This window comes from Microtus oregoni, unplaced genomic scaffold (genome assembly GCF_018167655.1).
Source record: "Microtus oregoni isolate MIOR12 unplaced genomic scaffold, Mior012 000015F_ref0000493, whole genome shotgun sequence".
In the NCBI taxonomy this organism is placed as follows: Eukaryota; Metazoa; Chordata; class Mammalia; order Rodentia; family Cricetidae; genus Microtus; species Microtus oregoni.
This window is the reverse complement of record NW_024543074.1, coordinates 39,075,078-39,089,686: the sequence shown is the minus strand read 5'-3', so window position 1 is coordinate 39,089,686 and position 14,609 is coordinate 39,075,078. Positions and strand designations below refer to the sequence as shown.

The following is a 14,609-nucleotide window of genomic DNA, read 5'->3' as shown; positions in this document are numbered from 1 at the left end:
GAGGCTGACTCTGGACTAGGACTGAGCTGCACTGGCCTGTTTGCTGACTCACTGTCCAGTCAGCACCTCTGTCCCCCACCCACAAACAGGCCTCTTCTCTTAGGGTTAGGATTAGCCATCGGGCAGCACCTACTGCGGTCTGTGAGCAGCCCCTGAACCCACTTTCCGGCATCTGTTCCGTGGAGGGTCTGCCTTCACATCAGTATCAGGGGCCTGGCATCAGAGGTCTTTCTGGCCTCCATACTCAGTCTACGAGTTCCCCTGGAGCACGGCAGGGCACCTTCTGAGTCTACCAACCATCCTATACATGGCCTGGGGTGACCCAGCCTGGGACACATAAACCAGCATATGCAAGCAGCCTGGCACACACTTGTTTCAGGGGAGCTGGGCCCAGCCTCAACAGGTGCACAGGCCCTGGAGGGGCAAGAGTAATTGGAGTTCTCCTAGCCCCCCACACATGGTGCCCCTGGGTCTCCTTGTCTGCTCAAGGCCTGGTTCCCTCCGCAACTATGTTACCAGTCAGTCAGTCGCACACCAAGGCACTGGCTACTATCATGGGGTCAGAATGACAGCCTCAGAGCCACTCAGCCACCCTGACAAGCCGGTCTAAGGCCAGAGAGAGGCTCCCGAGACTGGGGAATCTGTTCTTTTCTTTCCTACAGATGAAGAAACCGAGACTGTAACAAAAACTTCAGGAAATCTATCCCTGACAGGCCCCTCCTCTTGCCTGATTTGGGCTAGAGGCTCTGGGCATGTGTGCTAAGCAGGGCACTGTCCAGGTGACCAGCCCCATCCTCTCAAAGATGCCTCTTCCTTCTCCGAAGTCAGCTCTTCCTCAACACCTAGAGGACTTCTCCAACCCAGCAGGTGCCGTGGACCCCACTACTGCCCAGGGTGGATTGCAGGAGCCCCTGCCACTGGCTCATACAACTGGCCACACCACCCACACCCTCCACAACTTTAACAGAACTTGGCTACTTTGATTCTTGCAGAGTGGACCAGTTTTCTGGATGAACCCAGTGGGTGGTGACACACAGACACTGGCCAGAAGCAGAGGCTATCCCCTTCCTGGAACTCCACCTTGCCGGCCCTCTCTCTCCTCTACAGCACTCTGAGAACAGAACCAGCAGGCCTGTGGCCCCCGTGCCCTTCTATAGCAGATTTCCAAGGGCAGCCCCTGAGCTCAGCCTCACCTTAGACCCCGCGACTGTGGCTTCCCCCGCTCCCCGGGAAATTCTTTCCCGGAGTCAGGTGTCAGTGCCCCTCTGGCTGTCCCCTCCACTGAGCCAACAGGCCCAAAATAGCCCCAGCTGTCAGCGGGCATCCATCTCGGAAGAGCTGGGGGCAGGGCCACCAGACCCCCAGGCAGCAGGAAGACTGGGGGTAACCCGGCCAGTGGTTGCACAGTACCAGCCCCAACCTTCCCAAATCCCAGAGGGCAAATTGTCCCTTCCCATTCTGAGGTCTCAACGCAGAGTCACAGAAGGACCCAGCTCTGGCATTCAGCCCACTGTCATCTCAGGGAGTGGCCCAGGTTGACCAAGCCCCTAAGATCCCCATGTTCCACAAACCACCATGACCTTCAGTCCATCTGACCTCCAGGAGCAAGAGTGGGCCCTCCAAGCAGCTCTGCCTCCTCACCTGTGTGTGCCTGGGCTGGGGGCAGCGTCCAGGGGTTGGGGCAGCGCCCAGGCAAGGGGCACAGATGGTGAGTTAGGGGCTGCTGGGTCTTGCCTCCTTCCTGGGGCCCAGGCCGACGTGGTTCCCACCCAGCAGCCCACACTCCAGCCGGTCCTCAGACTGGACAGGGACGAAAGGACGGGCAAATGCTGTCAGCTGAAGAAGGCTGGGCCCGCCCCTGCCCCACCCCCATTTCTGGTCAGCCCAGCCCAGCCTCGCTCCAAAATAGCCCCTGGTGTCACAGTCCAGGATTCAGTTTCACCCTCAGTCCCAAGGAGGCAAAGGGCAGGTGGTCAGGGGCAGGAAGATGCCTGTGTCCTCCCACTGTGATGTGGGCAGCAAGGAGTTGGTCTAGCTTTCCTCAGACCAGCATCCTGGAGTGTGGTGGGGGACAGAGCATAGGGTCCCAGAATGGTGTCAAGAGGGTCCAGTAAGCAGTCCTGAGGACAAAACTTGACACTGACCATGAAGGGGGCCCAGGCCCACCACACAGAACCAGGTCAACATTTAAGGGGTCACAAGACTACACAGGGGTCTAGAATCGGCCCAAGGGGACACAAATCAACCCAAAGACCCAGGAGCAGTTTATTTCCTTTTACTGTGTGTACATTGGTGTTTTGCCAGCATGTATGTCTGTGTGAGCTTGTCTGATCTTGGAGTAACAGACAGCTGTGAGCTGCCATGTGGGTGCTGGGAATTGAACCCGGGTCCTCTGCAAGAGCAGTCAGCAGTGCTCTTCTTAGCTGCGGAGCCATTTCTCCAGCTCCTCTCCCCCGCCAAGCACTTTAAAGGAACCCATGGGCACCCAAGAAAACCCACGACTGCCCTAAGAAGGATCAGGGATCAGATTTACCCCAAGGGAACTAGGACAGTCTGCTTTCCTCCCCACCTGGCCTATCTAGGACCCAGTAGTGTAAGGGGATGGCCATTAGCCATACACTGGACCCTGACTCACCTACTCTGCCCTGTCCACACCTAGAACCCAGGCAACCTTGGTCCCCATGCCATTCTCGGGCTGGCTTGGGTCTGTGGTGGCCTTGAATGAGAGTGGAACCCTAATAAGAACCAACCTAGCCAGGGCCATGGGATCTGAAGCTTGGATTGAGCTGAGCACTGCCTTATGCCCGGGTGGGGCTCTTCATTCTTCCACTGTGGACTTTGGCAGTATCTGCTGCTTCGTGTCCCAAGCAGGACTGCCCATTCCCCCAAATTTGGAGTCGATTCTGCCCAGGAAGAAGATGAGCTGGCAGCCTAGGGTTGGGGGTAGCTGGTGGGATCCTTGGTCTTTCCGAACCCTTAGGAGACAGTATTGAGGAAGGCATAAGTTCTTCCTGCCAGCCCCACTTAAGGACATGGGGAATCAGGCGAAATGCCAAGGCTTGTCTTCTGTGGCCCACACACTCTATAGCTGCACCCCCACTTGCCAGTTCTGTGGGACCCAGGCTGGGAGCTACTTCACCCCTCCACTCTGGCCCCTATTCTGGAGCCAAGGCCAGTGTTCTGTGTCCTTGCCTGCACTCCGAGCCTGTGGTAAGGGTTCTCTTCTGATAGTATCCCCAATCCTCACCTGACAGAGAGGGCAAGAGGACTCTTGGGGGTCCTGTGTAGTTACATTCATTCTTCTCACAAGTTTCCCTTTTCATGGTTTCCAGACCCCCAAAAGCCCCACCGCTAACACGAGTGCCACAGGGGAGGGGCTTTAGCATTTGAATTTCATCTCCATGAGGAAAGAGAAAGGAAAGACACCAGGTCCAGGAGCAAGACCCTGAAAAGCTATGGCTGATGCACGCACATGGGCTCTTATGGGTGTGAGTGTGTGGTGTGTGAGTGTAAATGTCTGCGCAGCTGTCAGTTCACGTGTGTGTTGGGTATGGAGACATCAGCTTATGCGGAGGCATGCATGCCCACGCCCACCCAGGGCATGTGTGGAAGGACACAGGAAACTATCGAGCTCCCTGACTACCTCCAGGGCCTGCTGGCAAAGTGGGATCTTCTTTTGCTTGAGTGATACAGTTCAGGGTTTTGTTTCGTAGCCTGGGTTGGCCTTAAACTCACTCATGGTCCTCCTGCCTCAGTCTCCTGAGTGCTGGTATTTCAAGTACATGGTACCAGGCCCAGCTCCTCCTAACTCCAGGGTTGGCCCTAGGTTCTGTTGGTCTTCACCCTTACATCACTGGCTCATCCATGAAGTACCATTCTGGCTGGGTTTTCTGCCTCCCACCTGGGTCTGAGTGATGCTTGCACCAAAACTTCCTGAAGCTGCAGTGGTCCCTGTGCATCTCCCACCCATCAAAGTCCACAGGACTCAGTGCTCAGCCCAGGATCTGCCCCATTTCTTGCTTGCATCCTTTGGCAAAACAGTTGTTTCCTGAGCCTCTCTCATCATCATGGGATATAATAGAGAAGCGGATTCTTTTGACTCCAGACCCACGGAGAGACACCGGTTCCCACAGGAATGCATGTCCAGGGATTTTCGCAGCTGAGACGTGTTAAAGGAGAACGGCCGGCCATACACACTATGAGACAGAGGCTGGAGACAAACAGGTCCGTTGCCAAGCTGTCACAGCCCAAAGTGAATCAATCCAGGTTTCTACAAGGCCTGGACGCCTCCTGTTCTACAGCTCCTCCTCCTCTCTGACCGTGTCCCCCCACTCTGTGCTCCTCTTTCTGTAACCCCTCCCCTTCACAGCTGCCCTTCTCCAACACTGGCTCCTCAAAGCTCCCCTTCTGGACAGTCTGTTTGAAAGAGGAACTGCCCTTCCCCTTTCCTGCCTGGGAGCTAGCACTTGGAGTGGCTTGTACCCGTGTCCTCAGGATGTGGGTCACCTCTCTGTCTGTGTGTGCATTTGTGCTTCTGTCTAGTCGGGAGCCTGGCCACTTCCCTACCCCAGCGGGGACAGTCACACTAATGCTGAGTCTGAAAAACACACGCAAAACCCAAATTCATCCTCCCCCAGCAACTCTCCGTATTGCCCCTTTGCCAGACCCTAGCAATTACTCTGCCTCTCTGGAATTTCTATCTAATTACATTTGAGTGAGAAATCTGGCACCTGTCACTCTGTATCCTCTTCCATCCATGCACTTGATAATAACGGAATTTTGCATTAGGTAGAACGGCGCTCCACTCTGTGGGTACGTTTAATCCTTATTTAATATTTGGATTTGTTATACTCAGATTCAGACACACTCAGATAGAAAATATTCAAAAAAAAAACTCGCAGTGATGGTACGCACCTTTAATCTCAGCCCACAGAGGCAAAGGCAGTTGGATCGCTATGAATTTGAGGCTAGCCTGGGCTACATAGTGAATTCCAGGACAGCCAATGATACTCTGTCTCAAAAGCAAACCAAAACAAATAATTGTCTGTCTTGAACAGATATGAACTATTCTTGTCACTAATTTCCAAGCAAAACAGACAGCTATTTACACAGCTTTTACATTCTGTTGGGCATTCCCAGATAGCTAGAGATAAACTAAATACAGGGGAGCAGCTGGATACCATTGACACAAAGCTATATCGCCCCAGCACTAGAAAGCTGAAGCAGGACTGGGTGTGAGGCTAGCCCAGGCTGTGATGTAAGACCCTGTGTCAAAAAGCCAAAGGAAGAAGGGGGAGTGAGGGAGGGAACAAGAGAGGAGGTTATGTGGAATTTCTTCTGCAACCCCTAAGCCATTCTGAATTAAGGACTTGAACATTTGTGGATTTTGGCAACAGCGGGGTTGGGGAAGAGCTCCTGGAGCAAATTCCCTAAGGATATCAAATGACAACAGTACACACTGGTTTTTTTGTTTGTTTGTTTGTTTTTCACTGATCAGTTGATGAACACAGGGCTGTTTCCATTCCTTGGCTGCTGTGAGTATGCTGCAGCCCACGCAGGAGTGTAGAGGCCTCTCGGGCTAACTTCTTTTTGTTTGGCTATATCCCCAGGATAGGCACTGCTGGACTAGTGATGGACATAGTTCTAACCTTTTAAGAACCAGAAGAGATACAGACCAAAATGTACAAAAGATAACGGATGAGCACATTCTGTGACTCTTACACAGCCCTGTGTCCATGTTAGCAAAGCTGTACCATGTGTCTCCTTCAGTTCCCGAGGATCCAGCTGCAGTGCCCTCACATGTGTGCAGAGAGGGATGGTGATGACTACGCTCATTAGCTTGGCCACGAATTCTTCTCTAGTGTGCACACACACCAGATCATCCCATTTCACTTCTAAAAGGCACGTGATCTTCATGAGTTACACCCCAGAAAAGATGTTGGGGTCTAAGAAAATAAATTTAGGCAGAAACCAACAAAATTTGATCTCCATGGCTTCTGGAGCCCTTTCCTACATGTGCGTCTAATATGATTGCGTTGAGAGGGTGGGGTGTCTCTGCATAAGCTGTGTACTCTGGAGAAGCCCATGTTTAATTCCATCCTGGGTACTTTATTTGGGAAGCATCTCCAGGGCTTGGTTGCCTCATGGATGTCAGGCATCTGGCAAATACATGTTCCCAACGTAGGAAGCAAGGCCCACAGTCACACACTCACCTTCCAGTGCCCTTCCGGGTCAGGCTCTTAGCATATGTTCCCAAGGAACGGTGCCTTCCTGCCTACAACAGACCAAGGCTAAAGCAGTTTCTCCTGAGTGAAAAATGAGGACCAGCCCTGGGGCCAAGGGACAGGTGCACTCGATGCCTTGTCACCCCTGGATGGGGTCCTGGCTCAGAAAATCCTATTAGTGGGGAAAGGCACAAGATACAAATAAACCTTGAAGTAAGAAAAAAAGCCGGATGGTGGTGATGCAGGCCTTTAATCCCAGCACTTGGGAGACAGAAGCAAGGCGGATCTCTGTGAACTGGAAGCCAGTTTGGTCTACTTATCAAGTATCAGACCATTCAAGACTAGATGGTGAGATCAGAGAGAGAGAGAGAGAGAGAGAGAGAGAGAGAGAGAGAGAGAGGAGGAAGAAAGGAAGGAAGGAAGGAAGGAAGGAAGGAAGGAGAGAGAGAGAGAAAAAAAACAGCACCACGGGGTGGCAGTGGTGGTGGTGCACACTGTTGGGTCCCTTGAAGACAAGCCTTCACACCCCTACTTGATCTGTTTTGCACTGTTGTGGTTGGTTATTCTGAAAACAAGAACAATCTGTTGTTTTCAGCAATGTTTCTAAAGATGTTTACCCCCTGCAGTGGGAGCTTCTTGCTTTTGCTGGCTCAGCCTCCATTGCTGAGGGCTATATATACTGTGTGAGAAAGTGGAATAAAGGCTTGTCTACAGAACCTGAAGTGTGCTGTGTGTTAATCCTGACGTCCCTCACTCAGAGAACTACAGTTGCCGTGACGGCATGGCACACACTTTTAATCCTAGCACTCAGGAGGCAGAGGCAGGTGGATCTCTGTGAGTTTAAGAACAGACTGGTCAGCCGGGCGGTGGTGGCGCACGCCTTTAATCCCAGCACTCGGGAGGCAGAGGCAGGTGGATCTCTGTGAGTTCGAGGCCAGCCTGGTCTACAAGAGCTAGTTCCAGGACAGGACAGGAACCAAAACCACAGAGAAACCCTGTCTCGAAAAACCAAAAAAAAAAAAAAAGAACAGACTGGTCTACAAAGCTAGTTCTAGGACAGCAAGGCTACACAGAAACCCTGTCTCAGAAAAAAATAAAAGCTGGGTGTGATGTTGTTGTTGTACACCTTTAATCAGGAAGAATTAAAGGTGAATTCGAGGCCAGCCTGGTCTACAAAGGAAGTTCCAAAACAGCCAGAACTACACAGAGAGACCCTGCCTCAAAATGAGCAAAGAAATAAAAAAGAAACAAAGCAGATGTCAATTCTGGAGGTGAAATGCCCGACAGCTAAAATGACACATTCACTGAAGGGTTCAGTGGAGATTTTATGTACTGAAAGAATCGGTGACGCAGGTGGACCTCTGTGAGTTCAAGACCAGCCTGGTCTACAAGAGCTAGTTCCAGGACAGGCTCCAAAGCCACAGAGAAACCCTGTCTCGAAAAAAAAAAAAAGAATTGGTGACACTGTAGATAGCCTGAAAGTATGCAACCTAAACAAGGAAAGTACATTGAGACTTAGTACAATGGAAGACACCATTAAACACATCAACACACATGCAACAAAACAAGTCACCAGAGACAAGGAAAGCTGAAGGAGGCTAGCAGCCAGGAGACAGACAAGGAAGACATGGGAGTGCTAACCACCCAGTCTGATCAGTACACACTGTCTTCATGAGTCAAATCACCACACTAGACCACACACGTTTGTGTAATTAAAGTAATAACACATTTAAAACAGAATAGGAATCATTTCTTCTCTTGGGCTGGCAAACAGCTCAGCAGGTAAAAGTGCCAGCTGCAAGGTGAAAAGTTTGAGTTTGACTCCCAGGACCCACACGGTGGAAAGGAGACACAAACTCCTCGACGTTGCCCTCTGAGCTTTACATTTTACACACACACACACACACACACTTTATTTTTTTTAGTTCTTAAACTTTTTTATCAAAACAGAATTAAATGTGATAGATCATCTAGAGTCCCTTTGTCTCTGTGTGTGTGTAACTGCCTAACCTGTCATACCCTAACCATGACAGGAGCAGCGAGCTATGGTTTTCATGGGAAAAGGACAAGTCATCCTAGTCCTCTTTGCAGCGGCCTGCTGTGTGACTTTTCCCGGGAGATGAGAACAATTGTCCATTCACCCCATATAGGGCACCCATGACAGAGCAAACAACCATTCACACAATTGTATCTTGGCGAAACAATGAGTTCATTGGGGTTATTTACAGAAGCATGAAAGACTCACAGAAGACTGCAGCACTGAAAAGCCCATTGAACTATGGGTAACGAGTCTCAAAACTGCCCCCTTGGAGCTCCCTGTTCCAGTAACTGTACATAGAAGTTTTATATATGTCTCTAATTGGGGAGGGGACTTGGGAGCCTCATAAGATGTCTTAGCTTCCTGATTTAAGAATCCCTCCTCCTTCCAGGAGGAAATCTTCCAATTAAATGGAAATATCCACACAACAGAACAAAAAACAGAAATCTTTGAAAAATGCTAAATCGCAGCATTCAAATAAAGGCAATTTGCATAAAATTATGACGATCCTGAGAGACACTTTAACTAGCGTCCCACTGGTAGGGAGTCTGAGGTTCTTGGTTCTTGGGTGAATTCTGCACATTTCCTCCCAGATCTGTTTTCTTGTGATATCCAGGAGGAATTCTGTTGTGGACACCAAGTGCAAAATCTGAAAATGACCAACTTGGTAAAACGTTCCATAAGAAAAGCTTGTTTAAGAATTTAAACAACTAGCCGGGCGATGGTGGCGCACGCCTTTAATCCCAGCACTCGGGAGGCAGAGGCAGGCGGATTTCTGTGAGTTCAAGAGCAGCCTGGTCTACAGAGCTAGTTCCAGGACAGGCTCCAAAGCCACAGAGAAACCCTGTCTCATAAAACCAAAAAAAAAAAAAAAAAGAATTTAAACAACTTTAAGGAAACACAGAACATTAAGAATCCATCTTATGTTGGCTAAAACAAATGTCAAGAAAAAAAAAAACTACTTTGGGCAAAAGGATGTAGCAAGGCTTTGAACGGGTTTGTGAAAACCTTTCTGACATGTCCAAGGGAGACAAACCACAGGAGGCCTTGAACCAGCGTGGGCCGCATCAGCGCCAGCCGCGCCAGCCGCACCAGCGCCAGCGCCAGTCACATCAGCACCAGCCACATCGGCGCCAGCCGCCTCAGCACCAGCCGCACCAGCCACATCAGCACCAGCCGCACCAGCCACACCAGCGCCAGAGCCAGTCACATCAACACCAGCCGCATCAGCAGCAGCCGCGCCAGCGCCAGCCACACCAGCCACATCAGCACCAGCCGCGCCAGCGCCAGCCACACCAGCCACATCAGCACCAGCCACACCAGCCACATCAGCAGCAGCCGCGCCAGCCGCATCAGCGCCAATCACATCAGCACCAGCAGCATCAGCACCAGCAGCATCAGCACCAGCAGCATCAGCACCAGCCGCATCAGCGCCAATCACATCAGCACCAGCCGCATCAGCGCCAATCACATCAGCACCAGCCGCATCAGCGCCAGCCACATCAGCGCCAGTCACTGCTCCCCAGTCATAATTTAAAAGTGGAGTCAATGGAACTATGAGCTGTCATGGAAGAGGGTGCCGCCTCCCACCCCAACAGCAGCCAAGGCTAGGGCTGCACAGATTCCTAGGAGAGAGACTGACAGCCACAATTAACTGGGTGACTTAACGTGGCAACCTTTCAATTCCATCACAGTTAGAGAGTGGCACTTCCTACTCCCATGCCCTACCAAGGGACTCAGAACAACCTGGGTCTCTGATCTCTCAGAAGAGCTTAATGTTCCGGACATCAGGTTCTAGCCATCATCGGGTCATTCTGCATCCTGTGCTTGTCTTCTCATCCTTAGCTAGGCGGAGGGGTGCCTCAAAATCAACTGTAGACACACTATCGAGGTGCCCAGGACCTACATGGGGCAATCACTAGCTCACTCTCCAGCAGGCAGGGCGAAGGCCAGCACAGTCGGAGAGTAGAGAGCACAGAGTGTAAGAAAAGCTGCCCACACGTGCTAGTCTGTGTGTGTGTGTGTGTGTGTGTGTGCATGTGTGTGTGTGTGCGTGTGCACTGGTCTACACCTGTATGTTCAAGCATGAAGAGGCCAGAGCCCCTAGCCTCTGCTAACTAACGCCAACCTAACAACCACAGAAACTCAGAGGGCTCCTGATAACCAAGCTTCTCAGGAAGTGGAGAGCACAACACAGGAACAGGAAAGTCACAGTAAATGGGCAGATTCAGGAGGCAGAGAAGAAAGGATGTTCCAAAAGGTGAACTGAGGAGGATCACATCAGATACTCTGAAATTAGGACCCTTGGCCATGAGGATCAGAAACAGAGGTGGGGTCCACTGAGGTTGAGCCACAGTGGTGGGAGGCACCCCTGTAGTATCCACTGTGTGAGGCATCAGTGGCCTAGAAGCAGGGCTGTGGCCCTGGCAGGGACTATGTGCTTGAGTTGCTCCGTTAGGACAGATGGGAGCCACTCTCCTTTGATTCTGGAGGCTCTGGCACTGCTCAGTGGTGTTCATGGGCAGATTAACACACTGATGGCTGTGTGGAGCATGGGGACTGTCCTTCACACGTCCAGATCTAAGTGTCCCTGTGAAGGAGAGGGGAGGATGCTCTAGACAACCAGCTCTCTCAGAAACGAAGCAGCTGAGCTGCTGCTTCCAACATATTATGGGATGGAGGGTATCTGCTCAAAGGGGCTACCCTAAGAGCTGGAGAGAGGGCTCAGCGGTTAAGAGCACTGGTTGCTCTACCAGAGGTCAAGAGTTCAGTTTCCAGCAGCCCTGTGGTGGCACACAACCATCTCTAACTGTAGCCCGAGGGAATATGATGCTCTGTTCTAATGTGCAGACAAAACTGTGTATTTAAAATACACACATAAATAAAAGGCTATGCTGAGGTCTCACTCCAGAACCTGAGATAGAAGCTTATTTAGAAAGAGTGTCTTGGCAGCAGCAATCCAGTCAAGACAAGGTCAGTAGGGGGGGTCCGGGCCATTAAATGGTGTTCATATAAGCAGGGGAACTGTAGACATAGAGACAGTTACAGACACACAGAGACACCGATAGGAAGTCACTCAGAAGACAGAGGCTGGGTGATTCGGCGGCAGCAGGAGCTACACACCAGGGCCAGGTGGGAGAGAGTGGCAAGACTACTCCCTGGGACCTCCCTTGCTTTGGGATCTTAGAGCTTTCACCCAAATTGTGATCGCTTATTTTAAAAGTCACAGGACCCTAATTTAATATCACAGACAAAGCTCAAGCTGATTAAACACAGAGCAGAGGGCTGGAGAGATGGCTCATCAGTTAAGAGCACTGGCTGCTCTTGCAGAGGACCCTGGTTCGAGTCCCAGTGCCCACAGAGCAGCTCACCATCATCTGTAACTCACGTCCCAGGGCATCTGATGCCCTCTTCTGACCTCCATGGGCAGCTCACAGACAAACATGGAGACAAAACACTTTAAGACTGGCATGTCTTAAAGCAACGGTCTGAGCAAGTGGAGACTGCAACCCCCTTGCTCAGGGTTGACTGGGGGGGGGGGGCTGTGGTGGAGACTTGGAGCCATAATCACAAATAACCAGACAAACAGTTCATCACATACTGCTTGGAGATGGGGGATTCAGAGCTCAGGGTTCACTGTGAACCACACCCACTCTGCAGCCACGCCTGTCTGTCTGGTGCTGGGTGCTAGGCCACCCATATGCTCTCAAACTGTCAGCCTGCAGGGGTCAAATCAGAAACCCAGGAGTGTTTGTCTAGCAAGCACAAAGCACCACATAAACCAAGTGTATGGTCCACACCTGTCAGCCCAGCACTTAGGAGTGGGTTCTGAGGTTTCAGAAGTTCAAGGTCATCTTCAGCTATACATTGACTTCAAGGTTAGTACTGGATATATAAGACTGTTTTTTAAAAAGGCAAGCAAGAGGGCTAGAGAAAAGGTTCAGGGGTTAAGAGCACTGACTGTTCTTCCTGAGGACCCAGGTTCAATTCCCAGCACCCACATGGCGGTTCACGACTGTCTGTAACTCCAGTTCCTGGGGATCTAACACCCTCACATCAATGTACACTGAATAAAGTAACTTTTAAAAAAAAAAAAGCAAGAAAGAAAGAACAAAGGAATGGAGCCCTATGTGCGCTTGCTCCACTGGCTTCCTCGTCAGGGAGGAGTGTGGCCTGTCCCTGTCACATACAAGGCAGCTGACAGGCGTCCTCACAGTGCCTACATGACACCAGGTTGGTACCCATACAGGATGTTCTAGCCCTGAAGCAAACCAGGTGATGGGGCACCTGAAACTGAGCTTGGAGAGTGTGGCCAGACAGGGCTAAAAGGACCCAAGAGAAAGCTGTACCTACGTGATACCACCTGGTTGGTTCTGCTCCGTTTCCCCATTCACGGGGTCCTCTTCCCCACGGAGGGATGTGGCAAAGAACCCATGGGGAGGCTGCTTACACCACATCTCTTTGTGAGTAGGAGCTGAGGTAACAACAGGACACCCAGGGGAGAGGATGCAAGGACCTCTGACCTCTCAGAGCATAAACAATAGTGACGGAAAGGGTTGGCCTTCCAGCTTTTCTTCAAGTATGATGTTTCTAATAACCTAGCTGTATTGTTTTCCTTTCTCCTCATTTACAGAGCCATGGAGCCAACCCAACTCAGGACAAGGAGCTGGGGGTGGGAGACTTGAGACAAAAATATTGGAGTCTAGGATGGGGGGCCCTCCTGACTCCAAGAACTCACTTTCAACAAGCTTCAACAGCATATAGCACTTGCCAATTTACACTCCACCCCTGCCGGCGTTCTTCCTGTCCTCTGGAACCGCCCTCAAGTCTCTGAATGATGTATTACACTGACTCTCCTATCTGTTACCCTAACTCGCATCCTTCTGTCTTCTCTGTGCCCTAACAATCATTTTTGAGGCTCAGTGGTGCCCAGCTCCCAATTCTCCAGAAACCATGCTCAAGGACTTCCTTATAGGGCGAGCATTTTTTTCCCAGTCAGGATCTGGGTAGTCGTTACTGGCCTTGAATTCTGATCCTCCTGCCTCAGCCTCCAATGTACCAGAGTCACGGGCATGTGCTGGGCATAGCCCACTTTTACTTTAGAACCTCTCTTTTTGGGGCTGGAGAGATGGCTCAGAGATTAAGAGCATTGCCTGCTCTTCCAGAGGTCCTGAGTTCAATTCCCAGCAACCACATGGTGGCTCACAACCATCTGTAATGAGGTCTGGTGCCCTCTTCTGGCCTGAAGGCAAACACGCAGGAAGAATATTGTATACATAATAAATAAATAAATATAAAAAAATTAAAAAAAAAGAACCTCTCTTTTTACAAGTGGGCTTGATCTGTTCAGGAACCCTCACTCACTTTCTCACATTTTATTTTTATTTTTTTTCTTTCTTTCTTTTTTTTTTTTGTTTTGTTTTGTTTTGTGTTGCTTTCCACACAGGATTTCTCTGTGTAGCTTTGGAGCCTATCCTGGAACTCACTCTGTAGACCAGTCTGGCCTCAGACTCACAGGTATCTGCCTGCCTCTGCCTCCCGAGTGCTGGGATTAAAGGCGTGCGCCACCCCTGCCAGGCCTCACATTGTATTTTTAACCTGGATGCTAATTATCACGTGTCTCTGGGGCCCCAGTGTGATGGCTGGTGCGCATATTTGCCTCGAGATGATCAGCTCCAGGATGGCTGAGTTTCACCCTCACACACAGTTACTATTTCTCTGTGATGAGAACATTCACAACGTTCTTCCAGCTATTTTGAAGGATATGAGCACTGTCATTGTCTGGTCGCCCTTCTGGGTAGAAGAGAATGTCTTTGTCTCAGCTGCTGTGACCTTGTACCTGTTAACCGATCTCCCTCCCTCCTCCTTCTCTGCTAATCGCTAGTCCCTCCCTGTTCTTACTCAAACGCAAATCCTTTACCTATAATATCTTCCACATGTTTATCTTACACAATATGCCTGGTGACTCTATCCTAAAACCTGTGGACTTGTTTGGCTCTCTCTCATAGGATTCTATTAAGCATGTGTGGTATTTTTCCAGTATCCTCTGAGGCTCTGGCATCTGAAACATCCCTGGCTGGTTAGACTTGCTGGCTGGGAGCCAGGTGCCCAGTAAAGTCATTTACATCACCTGTACCCTTACCCTGGGCGACCCTGATGCAGGTAAATTTACCCCTGCTCTGTCCTGCCTTCTGGCCTCACAGGTCCCAGGGGCCTTTCCCAAAGCCACTCCTGACCTCTGCTTAGCAGAGAGCAGAACAGACAGCTAGTTGAATGTGGTGTCAGAAGTTCTGGGACCCTATAAACTAGGAATGCATTCCCCAAAACAAGCCAGGCTTCATGGTACA

The 14,609-nt window shown here is 50.6% G+C and overlaps 1 protein-coding gene across 14 annotated transcripts in view; it reads right to left on the bottom strand.

Annotated features, from left to right (window-relative positions):
• The window catches only part of Obscn (obscurin, cytoskeletal calmodulin and titin-interacting RhoGEF), a 126,554-nt gene extending 124,761 nt beyond the window's left edge, over positions 1-1,793 (bottom strand). For all 14 annotated transcript variants that reach the window (XM_041663919.1, XM_041663920.1, XM_041663924.1 and 11 more), the window contains exon 1: positions 1,642-1,793. The gene's annotated coding sequence lies outside the window, so the exon portion shown is untranslated. The remainder of the gene's footprint in view (positions 1-1,641) is intronic.
• Between the last annotated feature and the right edge of the window lie 12,816 nt (positions 1,794-14,609).